This window comes from Anomaloglossus baeobatrachus, chromosome 4, assembly GCF_048569485.1.
Source record: "Anomaloglossus baeobatrachus isolate aAnoBae1 chromosome 4, aAnoBae1.hap1, whole genome shotgun sequence".
NCBI lineage: Eukaryota > Metazoa > Chordata > Amphibia > Anura > Aromobatidae > Anomaloglossus > Anomaloglossus baeobatrachus.
In genome coordinates this window covers 606,372,874-606,386,544 of record NC_134356.1, presented here as the reverse complement: position 1 = coordinate 606,386,544, position 13,671 = coordinate 606,372,874, and positions in this window count along the sequence as shown.

Below are 13,671 nucleotides of genomic sequence, written 5' to 3'. Positions count from 1 at the left end.
CAGGAGGTAGAGGAGGACAGAGTGCAGCACAGCTGCCTGGAACGCCCACCGGAGGTCACAGGGAGGAATTATATGAAATCTGATGTATGTGTGTGTATGTGTATATATATGCATGCTATCTGATGTATGAGTGTATGCTAATTGTGTGTGTGTGTATATGCTATCTGATGTGTGTATCTGTTCTGATATGTGTGTGTCAGTCAGAATCAGGGGAGGACAGGGTGCTGCACAGAGATCCCAGGGAGGAATGATGTGGAATCTGATGTGAGTGTGTCTATATGAGTGTATGCTAGCTGATGTAAGTGTGTGATCTGAAGTATGTGTGTCAGCCAGACGCAGGGGTGACGTGCAGCATACCTGCTGGGAGATCACAGGGAGATCTGGGAGCCATACAGACGCCCGGGGCTGGTAAGTATGACGATCCTGGGAAGGGGGAGGTCTGTTTTCGTGGGGGGTAAACTTACCCACAACCGTGTCTCCTCAAGAATAATACACCCCCCTGACAATAAGACCTAGTGCTTTTTTCGGGGTAAAAAAAAATATAAGACAGTGTCTTATTTTCGGGAAAAAGGGTACAAGTGCAGGTTCTCAGCACTGGACAAAATGGGGACTAACCTGGATTTTACATCCTTACTCCAGAACTCACATAACTGGAATCTATAGATGGCTTTTTCTAAGGTGAATACAGATGGGTCCTTATAGTCTCACAAAATTCGTTAATAAATTCAATTTTTTCTAATCAACATTATTACTACAATATGCTTGCAAAACCCTTAAAGGGTTATTTTACAATACATGATAGGTGATAACTTGCTAAATGGTGGGTGTCCCAATTTGCAGATTGGGGAATTTGTATCTGTCGCGGGCGGAGGAGGGGACGCTGCGCTCTCCCACTGCTCGGGTCCGGCCGCCGCTGCTGCTGCGGCCTCTGCTGCTCGGTGGCTCGAGCGATGGGCCGGATCCCGGGGACTCGAGCGGCGCTCCTCGCCCGTGAGTGAAAAGGGGATTGGTTTTGGGGATTTATTGTCCGTGACACCACCCACGGTTGTGGTGATTGTGTGGACACCACCGCTGCTCTGTATGGGGATCCCGGGAGTGGTGACAGGGAGCAGCAGAGTTGTTAGTTCTCCCCTCCGTGGGTAGGGGTTGGCTGTCCCGGGGCCCAGTGATGGGGTGGAGGATGAGGGATGGCAGGCCAGGTGCGGGGCCTGGTGAGGTGCAGGGTCGCGGGGGCAGTGCTGTGCCGCACGGCACAGTGGTACTCACTCAGCCTGAGACGTTGACACAGTTCTCGGTAAAAGATACGGCTGGAAAGACGGTTCCCACGGACGGCTGCTGTTGCTTTTCCCCGGTAGTTAACGGTGACTGTCTCTTTCCCTGCACCTTGTGTAATGTTGGTAGCGATGGGTGCCCACCGGTAACCCGCTCCCCGACTTGGATATGGGCCAGAGGAGCCCCTCTTTGCTCGCAGGCGCTGGCCCTGAGAAACTGGTGCCTTGGCGGTGGCGGTGTCTCTCTCATATGGTTGGATGGTTGCCTTCAATCGGGACTTAGTTGTTTGGAGACCCGGAGGTCCCCTTCACTGACGGATTTGGCAAATTCACGGCGACTCCTAGCCTTGCCGGGATCCGAAAGGCCCCTGCCAATGGTGCTGGCTTCTCCTTGTGTACCGGTCCGGTACCGCCGGGCCACCACCCGTCCACGGTCCTTACGGCACCTCCGATAGGCCACTCCTGCAGACAGTCACCGTCTGCTAACCTTGCTGTCTCAGTCCGGGGCACACACCCGGACTAACTTCAGGCTGCTCTTTTACCACTTCACTCCTACCACTTCAACCTCCACAACTAAACTGCCTGGTTTTCCCGCCTCCAGGACTGTGAACTCCTCGGTGGGCGGGACCAACCGCCTGGCCCACCCCCTGGTGTGGACATCAGCCCCTGGAGGAAGGCAACAAGGGTTTCTGGTCTAGCTTAGGTGTATCTAACCGGGGTGTAGGGTGTGGTGATGTCATTACCTGTGACCCCTGGCTTGCCCAGGGCGTCACATATCCCTGATGGGAAACTTTATCCAGTTGCAAAATGGTGCAGAAGGTCAGATGCCAAAGCACTAATCCATTCAATATGGGGCGCTGGGAAATTCTGAGCACAGCGCTTGGCATCCCAATAGGGAATGAATGGAGTGCTGGTTGACCATGAGCACTGCCGAAGTTTTCCTGAAGGGCCAAGTGAGCTGACCTCCACCAATAAACTAGTTATCACTTATCCTTTGGATAGAACCAATACTAATCAACATTAGTGATGAGCGAACCTAAGGTTCAGTGGTTATTAAAAAAACAGTTCAGATTTGGAGTTCAGATGCTTTACATACTAACACCACTTGTTTCGCCTTGCTGTGCTCGGGATACCCTCGGTGCTCAGCCCAGTGCGAGCCGCTTGCTGTGTTTGAACGGCTCACACTGGTATAACAGCAGCGTGACTAGATGTAATGTGTACAAAGAAAAAAAATGGAATAAACCCGCCACCCCCAAAAGTGATTTGTTTATGGATGGCTGCATATGGGCAGAGACCTGAACTGCCCAATTACTGACTTCCACTGGGGCTCAGGTCAAGTCTAGGTCCCAAACCGAACTTAATTTAAAGTTTGAATGAACCCGCCGAACCGAACTTCCACAGGTACGCTCATCTCTAACCAGCATCTTTGAACACAACAAAGCAAGTGTGCACAAGCAAAAGCTGCTACGACTGCATAATATAAAAACAAAAGAATACAGCAGTCTCTCTAAAAGTGCTAATATCCTGCAAACATTGAATATATGAAATATGGAATGTAACACTGCTATATAGAATATACTTATAAAAGAAAGAAACTTAGAGCACAAAACTAGCCAAATCATGAGAGCCCATATGACATGACAAGATGTCCCTTTTCTTTGATGTGACCTTAAACCAAATATGAACAAACATGTCTTTCCCAGGCTAAAACCCAACAAATTTAAAAGGCTAGTTAGGATCGTTTTGGAACCATGTTTTTAAACTTTGTGATGCAAAATTTTATCTACAATTATTGCACAATTACTAGCCAATTTATAGTATAAATTATTCATTTTATTATTGACCAACTACAGTGCTGTCAGTTAATCCAAAAGGTTAATAAACCTGAATATTTAAGAAAGTAAAAGTGATGTTTTATCTTATTTCTTAGTGCAATACATACTGTATATCACAAAATGTACAAAAATTAATAAAAGAACATGTCAGTGACCAATATTGCCACCCTTATTTTCAATATCAGACTTAATCCATCCATCCATGGAGTCTGTCAGCTTCTTTATCTGTTTATCAATGAGTTCACCTGAGGTCACATCTAAGATACTGGAGAAACTACAGCTGTGACCTCAGGTGAACTCATTGAACTCAATTGAGGATTACAGAAATGCATGTGAATTCCTATAATACGGCAGTACCACAGGATTATGCCAGGTCACATACACCTCAATAGCAGATTAATGCGACGTACAAACCATTTAACGTCTCGTTAGTCTGTTATTGGGGGGTAGGTGACCGGTCATAGAGACTCCTGGGTGCTGATGGCAGCCTGAAGCCTGTGAAGTGACAGCACTCACAGGTAGGCAGACTAAGCACTGCCTATAGTACCTGATGAAAGGGACATACCATTCCGGAAATGCGTTGTGTGATTAAAGAGTTAAACCTCCTTAGTGGTGTGGTTTGGGTCTGTGCAGTGCTTGGATTATCACCCTTTTTGTGGTTTGAATTAGCTCCACTAAAGAAGAAAAAGCGGCATCCACGGGTGAGTATAAAGCCTGCTTTACACGTTGCAATTTCGCATACGATATCGTATGCGATTTGCAACGCCCCCATCGTATGTGTGGAACGTTTAATTTGTTGAACGTGCCGCACAAACGATTAAGCCCCATCACACGTACTTACCCGTCCATACGACCTCGATGTGGGCGGCGAACGTCCACTTCCTGGAGTGGGAGGGACATTTGGCATCACATCGACGTCAAGCGGCAGCCGGCCAATAGAAGTGGAGGGGTGGAGATGAGCGGGACGTAAACATCCCGCCCACCTCTTTCCTTCCACATTGCCGGCTGGAGCCGCGGGAGGCAGGTAAGATCTGTTCAATGTTCTCGGGGCGTCACACACTGCGATGTGTGCTGCCTTGGGAACATTGAGCAACCCGACGTGCAATTCGTCGGGATTCAATGACGTGTATGCGATGAACATTTTAACGTTCAATCACAATCGCACGTAGCTGTTACATGCTACAATGTACCTTACGATGCCGGATGTGCATCACTTACGACGTGACCCCGCCGACACATCGTAAGATATATTGTAGCGTGTAAAGCGGGCTTTAGTGTGTGTTGATGCATTTGTATTAACTTATTATCCAAATAATTTTTTCTGCAATTACTGCTGAATGTCTCTTGGTGTATGTCTCTATGAGCTTTGCACATCTAGAGGGTGATAGTTTAGCCCATACTTCTCTGCACTGTAGTTTTAGCTCAGTACATTGGATGGAGAACTTATTGTGAAATGTAATTTTCAAGTCTTCCCACAGATTCTCAAGGGGATTTAGGTCTGAATTTTGCTTGGGCTATTCACACATACAGTCAAATGAAAAGGTTTGGGCACCCCTATTAATGTTAACCTTTTTTCTTTATAACAATTAGGGTTTTTGCAACAGCTATTTCAGTTTCATATATCTAATAACTGATGAACTGAGTAATATTTCTGTATTAAAATGAGGTTTATTGTACTAACAAAAAATGTGCAATCCACATTTAAACAAAATTTGACCGGTGCAAAAGTATGGGTACCCTTATCAATTTCTTGATTTGAACACTCCTAACTACTTTTTGCTGACTTATTAAACCACTAAATTGGTTTTGTAACCTCATTGAGCTTTGAACTTCAGAGGCAGGTGTATCCAATCATGAGAAAAGGTATTTAAGGTGGCCACTTGCAAGTAGTTCTCCTATTTGAATCTCCTATGAAGAGTGGCATCATGGGCTCCTCAAAACAACTCTCAAATGATCTGAAAATAAAGATTATTCAACATAGTTGTTCAGGGGAAGGATACAAAAAGTTGTCTCAGAGATTTAAACTGTCAGTTTCCACTGTGAGGAACATAGTAAGGAAATGGAAGAACACAGGTACAGTTCTTGTTAAGCCCAGAAGTGGCAGGCCAAGAAAAATATCAGAAAGGCAGAGAAGAAGAATGGTGAGAACAGTCAAGGACAATCCACAGACCACCTCCAAAGACCTGCAGCTTCATCTTGCTGCAAATGGTGTCAATGTGCATCGGTCAACAATACAGCGCACGTTGCACAAGGAGAAGCTGTATGGGAGAGTGATGCGAAAGAAGCCGTTTCTGTAAGCACGCCACAAACAGAGTCACCTGAGGTATGCAAAAGCACATTTGGACAAGCCAGTTACATTTTGGAAGAAGGTCCTGTGGACTGATGAAACAAAGATTGAGTTGTTTGGTCATACAAAAAGGCGTTATGCATGGAGGCAAAAAAACACGGCATTCCAAGAAAAGCTTTTGCTACCCACAGTAAAATTTGGTGGAGGTTCCATCATGCTTTGGGGCTGTGTTGCCAATGCCGGCACCGGGAATCTTATTAAAGTTGAGGGTCGCATGGATTCAACTCAGTATCAGCAGATTCTTGACAATAATGTGCAAGAATCAGTGACGAAGTTGAAGTTACGCAGGGGATGGATATTTCAGCAAGACAATGATCCAAAACACCGCTCCAAATCTACTCAGGCATTCATGCAGAGGAACAATTACAATGTTCTGGAATGGCCATCCCAGTCCCCAGACCTGAATATCATTGAAAATCTGTGGGATGATTTGAAGCGTGCTGTCCATGCTCTGCGACCATCATACTTAATTGAACTGGAATTGTTTTGTAAACAGGAATGGTCAAATATACCTTCATCCAGGATCCAGGAACTCATTAAAAGCTACAGGAAGCGACTAGAGGCTGTTATTTTTGCAAAAGGAGGATCTACAAAATATTAATGTCACTTTTATGTTGAGGTGCCCATACTTTTGCACCGGTCAAATTTTGTTTAAATGCGGATTGCACATTTTCTGTTAGTACAATAAACCTCATTTCAATCCAGAAATATTACTCAGTCCATCAGTTATTAGATATATGAAACTGAAATAGCTGTTGCAAAAACCCAAATTGTTATAAAGAAAAATTTAACATTAATAGGGGTGCCCAAACTTTTTCATATGACTGTTTGACTATTCTTTGATCTAAACCTTCTTTTGTAGTTCTGGCAGTATGTTTAGGGTTGTTTCCCTGCTGGAAGGTGAACCTACTTCCCAGTACTCCAGGATTGCCCTGTATTTAGCTCAATCCATCTTCCCATCAACCCTCGGCAGCTTCCTCGTCCTTGTTGAAGAAAGGCTTCCCCACGGCAGGATGCTGCCACCACCATGTTTAAGGGTGGGGATTGTGTTTTCAAGGTGATGGACATTATTAATTTTCATATTGTTTTCTATTAAGCACATAAAGTTCTACTTTGGTTTCAACTGACCAGAACACCTTCTTCCACGGACCAGCTATGTCCCCTGCATGGCTTTAACTGGACTTCTTATGGCTTGCTTTCAAAAATGGCTTTCCTCTTGTTACTCTTCCATAAATGCCCGATTTGTGAATTATATGACTAACTAGCTGTACTACCAGACTTCGCCCGGGTTACTAACTGCTGTTAACAAAATAGAATGTATTAACAAAAATTTATTCTGCACACAAAAACCACAAAACAAATAGAAATGTAATTATTAAAAGGCAAAAACTAAGCTAATAGAAGCATTTCACAACATATATTTGAAAACCACAGATATTCCACACAGATTTAACTAAATTGGCCAAGTAATGTGCCCCGTCTGTCTCTTGCCCCGTCTGTCTCTTGCCTGGTCTGTCTCTTGCCCCGTGTGCCTGTTTCTTTCTTTGTCTATCTCTCTGTTTTTTTCCCCATCTGTCTCTTTCCAGGTCTGTCCCTTTCCCCAGTCTGTCTCTTTCCCCATCTGTCTCCCCGTCTTTTTGTCTATGTCTCTTTCCTGTCTGTCTCTTTCCCTGTCTGCCTGTCTCTGTCTCTCTCTTTCCTTGTCTGTCTCTATTTCTCTGTCTCTTTCCCTGTCTGTCTCTATGAAGGTCTGTGTTTTTCCCCATCTATCTTTGTCTGTCTCTCTGGCTGTCTCCTCCTTCCCTGTCTGCCTGTCTCTGTTCCTGTCTGCATGTCTGTCTGTCTCTTTCCCCATCTGTCTCTTTCCCATCTGTCTCTTTCCCCGTCTGTCTCTGTCTGTCTCTTTCACCGTCTGTCTCTGTCTATCTCTTTCACCGTCTGTCTCTATCTCTCTGTCTCTTTCCCTGTCTGTCTCTATCTGTCTCTCTCTGTCTGTCTCTCTCTGTCTCTCTCTATCCATCTCCCCACCGACATCTTATTACCTCACATATAAGCTTCTTATACTATGAATGTCTTTTGTTCCTATAGCAACCACTCACAGCTCCTACTAATGACTTGTAGTTCCAGGCTCCATTTACTTTAATGGAGACATGTTTTTTGGAGAGTAACTGTAAAGCGCGGGGTTAAATTTTCCTGTCAAAACATGGTCTACGACGTTCCCTGGGTCACATGAGGTGTATGTGCAAAATTTCGTGATTGTAAATGCGACGGTGCGGATACACTTTTCATTTCACTAGATAGGGGAAAATTTGATTGGTAAATTGGAACGCGCGGGGTTAAAATTTCACCTCACAACATAGCCTATGACGCTCTTGGGGTCCAGACGTGTGAGTGTGCAAAATTTTGTGGCTGTAGCTGCGACGGTGCAGATGCCAATCCCGGACATACATACATACATACACACACACATTCAGGTAGATATTTGTCCTGTGAACAGACTCCCACCTCAGCTGTGGATCTCTGTAGCTCCTTCAGAGTGACTATGGACCTTTTGGCAGTTTCTCTAATTAGTGCTCTCCTTGCTTGGGATGCCAGTTTAGGTGGACGGCCATGTATTGGTAGGTTTGCTGTTGTGCTATATGCCTATTTTTGGATGATGAATTAAACAGTGCTCTGTGATCAGAGCTTGGGCTATTTTTTTTTCTAACCTAACCTTGATTTACTCTTCTCCACAGCTTTATCTCTGACCTGTCCAGTTAGTTTCCTGGTTTTCATTATGCTTTTTTGATCCCTAATCAGTAGCGTAGCTAGCGGGGGGGCAGAGGGGGCGGTTGCCCCGGGCCCCGTGCTCAGTGGGGGCCCACTAGGAGCCTCTGAGCTGTGAGTGCTGCAGGAACAGAGCAGAAACTTTTGCCCAGATGACGACAATACATACTAGTAGTGCTGCCAGGACCTGCGATGCTGACGTGCCTATGTGACCGAATGGGAGGAGCCACAGGTGTCGGTCAGAAAACAAGTATCTGGAGATACTGATCCCTGAAGGAGATGGGAAGAGGGGGTTGCAGGGTGAGTGGCATATGAGGGGTGCAGTTTGTGACAAAATGGTGTGAAGGGGTGCAGGGTGTTTGAGAGAGGGATAAGTTGGGGTACAGGCTGTGTGACATATAGAGATGCAGGCAGGGTCGGCTCCAGGTTTTTTTTGTGAAGGAGTCTCAGTGGCCCCATCCTCACGTAGACACGCACATACAGATACGTACACATACAGGCATATGTACATATACATACAGTATTTTTCGGATTATAAGACGCACTTTTCCTTCCAAAAATTTGGGAAGAAAATGAGGGGTGCGTCATAAAATCCGGATGTAGCTAGGGGGTGGAAAGGGGTCACAGGAGACAGGGGCAATGCTATGCAGTGTGCTGCCAGCGCTGCTCTGTGCGACAGGCCGCACGGCTCTGCACTGTGTGGCTCGCTCTGCATTGTGCGGCGCAGCAGAGCTCGGCTTTGTGCAGCTCGTTTTGCTCTGTACAGCACGGCTCTGCTCTGTGCGGGGCGGCTCTGCTCTGTGTGGCTCTGCTCTGTGTGGCTTTGCTCTGTACGGGGTGGCTTTGCGCTGTGTGTCTCTGCTCTGTGGGGCTCTGCTCTGTAAGGAGCTTCTCTGCTCTGTGTGGTGAGCTGTAAGGCTCCAGCCATTCTAAAGATGTTGGCGGTGAGGGGGTTCTTCAAATAATGGCGCTTAGAGTTGGCTCGTGCGTAGATGGCGCTCTCTGCTCAAACTCTCATCTGCACATGCGTGGACTTGGGCCGCCATTATTTGAAAAAACCCTCACCACCAACATCTTCAGAATGGCTTTACCACCCGCCGCACAGAGCAGCCCTGCACAGAGAGCTGCGCCGTACAGAGCAGAGCCGTGCTGCAGAGCCATGCCGAGCAGAGCTGGGCAGCCATGCAGTGAGTATCTGGGCCCCCCTCTGTACCACTTACAGCATCGCCGTACTCCAGTACCCCCCTGCCTCCTGTGACCTCCGCTCCTCTGCCAGCCCCACTCCCTGGTAAGACACCACCGAATTATAATACAGATCCCATATTTTTTTTTTCTCCAAATTTGGGGAGCATTTTATAATCCCGTGTATCTTATAAAATGAAACATACGGTATTTAAAGAGAAATAAAGAAAAATACATATAAATAGACAGAAATCTATACACAGTCATACACACGGACACACATAGATACACATCATACATGCATACAGAGACACATTACAGATATTATTAATATGGGGAAGCTGGCAGCAGCCTCCTCCCCTCCCCCGCTTGTCTCCGTCCAGCTCCTCCTGGGCATGTGGATGTGTAGGCCGCACTGCGTGATAGCCGTCACTAACAGACATGGCCGTGCACAGTGCACCCAGACTGCTGTATAAATATCACAGGAGCGGCTAGGGCTACAGTGTATAAATGACAGGAAGGGCTGGGGGCTATACATGCTACTGAGGTACATACATATTCCTGGGGGGCATAGATCTTACCAGTATAGAATACAACTATGGGGGGCATACACATTACTGGGGTGGGTGGCATAGAGATCTGGGGTGGCAGCACATACGGCTCTGGGGTGGCAGAACATATGGCTCTGGGGTGGCTTCTAGAGGCTAACAAGACTCTCTCCTCTACAGTCCATCCTTAATGCAGCAGCCAGGGTCACCAACCTGGCTAACCGCTACTCAGATGCCTCTGCTCTGTGCCAGTCATTGCACTGGCTGCCCATATATCACAGGATCCAATTCAAACTGCTTGTTCTCACCCACAAAGCTCTCCACAGTGCAGTGCAGCACCCCCCCCTACATCTCCACTCTCATCTCTGTCTATCACCCCACCCATTCCCTAAGCTCTGCAAATGACTTTCGACTAACATCCACACTAATTCGAACCTCCCACTCCCAAATCCAAAACTTCTCCCGAGCTGCACCAATCCTTTGGAACGCTCTACCCCAAGAAGCTAGGATGAATCACAACTAAAGTGGGCTTTACACGCTGCGACATCGCTAATGCGGAGTCGTTGGGGTCACGGAATTCGTGACGCACATCCGGCCGCATTAGCGATGCCGTTGCGTGTGACACCGATAAGCGATTTTGCATCGTTGCAAAAACGTGCAAAATCGCTAATCGGCGACATGGGGGTCCATTCTCAAATCTCGTTACTGCAGCAGTAACGAGGTTGTTCCTCGTTCCTGCGGCAGCACACATCGCTGCGTGTGACGCCGCAGGAACGAGGAAGCTCCCCTTACCTGCCTCCCGGCCGCTATGAGGAAGGAAGGAGGTGGGCGGGATGTTACGTCCCGCTCAGCTCCGCCCCTCCGCTGCTATTGGGCGGCGGTTCAGTGACGTCGCTGTGACGCCGCACGGACCGCCCCCTTAGAAAGGAGGCGGTTCGCCCGTCACAGCGACGTCGCCGGACAGGTATGTATGTGTGACGGCTGTTGTGCGGCACGGGCAGCGATTTGCCCGTGTCGCGCAACAGATGGGGGCAGGTACCCACACTAGCGATATCGGGACCGACATCGCAGTGTGTAAAGTAGCCTTTACTCCGCTTCAGACGCTCCCTAAAGATGCATCTTTTTAGGGTGGTCTATCACACTCCCTAGCCAAACTAAATTCACATAGTCTTTCCACGTCTTCTCAGAACATAACCCCACGTCAAACTCCATGGCACCTAAATGCATCTCAAGGTTCTGTCCAACTGGTCCAGGCAACCATTATCTATCCCCCATTTCTTTGAGATGGCTGGATTGTCATTGTAAATAAGCACTTGTACCTTCCCCCCCCCCCCATCTCATTGTAGATTGTAAGGTCTCACAAGCAGGGTTGTCTCTCTTTTTTTTTCCCCCATACTCTAAATATTATATTTTCTATAACTGTTATTTGTTTGTATATGATCCTCCTGAATTGTAAAGCGCTGCGGAATATGTTGGCGCTATAGAAATAAAGATTTATTATTATTATTATTATTAGAGGTAAATGGACTCTCAGAATTGTATTTAGGGGTATCAGACTAAAGGGGGCTGAATAAAAATGCTTGTCACAATCTTCAGATTTGTGTTTTTAAAATATTTAGAAAACCATATATCAGTTTCTGTGCACTTCACAAGTATAGCTCCTTAAAGGGAATCTGTAATCACTTACACCTCTGTTCATATAGACATACAGGTTATAGAATGCTAAAAATGCCATACCTGTCTGTCTCATATCAGATGCCTTGTTGTTGAAATAACGCCCCTTTTATTTAAAATAATCTCTGGAGGCGGAGTTATCTTCCAGGCAGCATCCGCCCCATAGCCTGGAAGAGCTCATATACATAAAGTGATAAAATCTGCTTTCTATAGCCTGTATGCCCATATTAACAGTTTAAAAAGGTCAAAGTGGTGACAGATTCCATTTAATGTTAGTATATCACATACAATCCCAATAAAATACATTTAAGTATGTAGGGGTAATGTGAAAAAATGTAAAACTACACGGGGTATGAATACTTTTTCTAGACACTGTATATGCTTACACTGTGCAGTACCACTTCTCCTTCCATGTTACTGATCAAGCCTATGGGCGAATAAAAATTAACATTGGACGACCTATTTAATGAGGTTATTTAAAGTTTAAAAATCATCTCCTATCCATAAGTTAAGGAATAACTTCCCTGTTGCTGGGGTCCAACCTCTGGGACCCCCAACATGTCTGAGAACTGGGGATCTGAAGAGCCTGTGTGAATGGCGTAGTGATCAATCATTTGCACATTCACTCCATTCACATAAGTTCACATCAGTATGGCACCCAGCCATAAGGAATTTATCATCTAACTCGTGGATAGAGGATCACTTCAAAAATTTAGATAACCCTTTTAAAAGACATGTAAGGGTTATGACCAAGTAAAGCAAAATTTGCTGAACCTTGTATTGTGCCATGATGGAGAGGGGGAAGATGGTGGGGATGGGATGCTAGTATGTGGGCTGGTGGGCTTTGTATGCCAGTGCTGCTTTTTTGTCTAGTCTGGCCCTGTCTCTCTATGTAGCATTGTGAAATAATGTTATTTTTCAGAATTGGATATACAGTGGAACCTTGGTTTAAGAGTAAATTGGTTTGAGAGTGTTTTGCAAGACAAGCAAAGCTTTTTACAAATTTGTAACTTGGTTTAAGAGCAATGCTTTGCAATAAGAGCAAATACTCACCGTGCACACGTCCGGTTCTGTCCTTTCACCACGCTCTGACCCGGTCTGGAGATAACTTTCTGTACATATGTTCTGTATACTGTATACAGTATACCATTGCACAGTACAGTATATACTATATAGCATATCTATCAGTTTGCATTTGTGGATATAGTATTGTACTTTCTTTCGGCTAACCAGTGCAGCACATTCACTTATACTGTATCTCCCGCACAACAACAATTTTATTATAAGCTAAAGTGCAGTTGAATTTGTTTTATATGTTTTTTCCGTACTGTACAGCATTTTGTATTAGTGTATTGTAATTATATGTATATATATATAAAAATACAGAACATTATTTTGCATCACTGTAATAAGTTGCATAAATACAGTAAATATTTTTGGGTTGTGGAACGAATTGTCTGCATTTCAATTATTTCCTATGGGAAAATTCACTTTGATATAAGAGTAACTTGGTTTAAGAGCAGACTCCCAGAACAAATTATGCTCGTAATCCAAGGTCCCACTGTACACCTCTTAATCATCCATCCAACAGCAAAGGTTCATAGAGAAGGGCATATCAATCAGACGTGTCCTGTCTGAATTTTTATCCAATAGCACAAAGACAATGCACTGACCATTTGTATTCAACTTGGTTGTTCAGATGAACGATTTTTCTCTCAATCCGACTGTGAGAAAAAAATAGCAGCATGCACTACTTTCTTTCAAGTCTCGGGTGAGACTGACTAATTCAAGACTATGGAAGCATAAAAATAAAAAATCTGACCCCACATTGAACATCAGTGTGAAATCCAATTTTTACAGCTTTATTTCGTCATGGTCATCTCTCTGTTTTTGGAGACTAGTGACAGCTTTCGGACTGGAACCTACCATCTCCTTCTGCCTATCTACATTTAAATGTAGTTTTGTTTCCTTTAGTACCTAAATGGTTAATGTCAGTTTTGTGCTGGCAGCTTCTCCAGCAGTCCCTAGCTGAGTGCATCAGCTGCAGT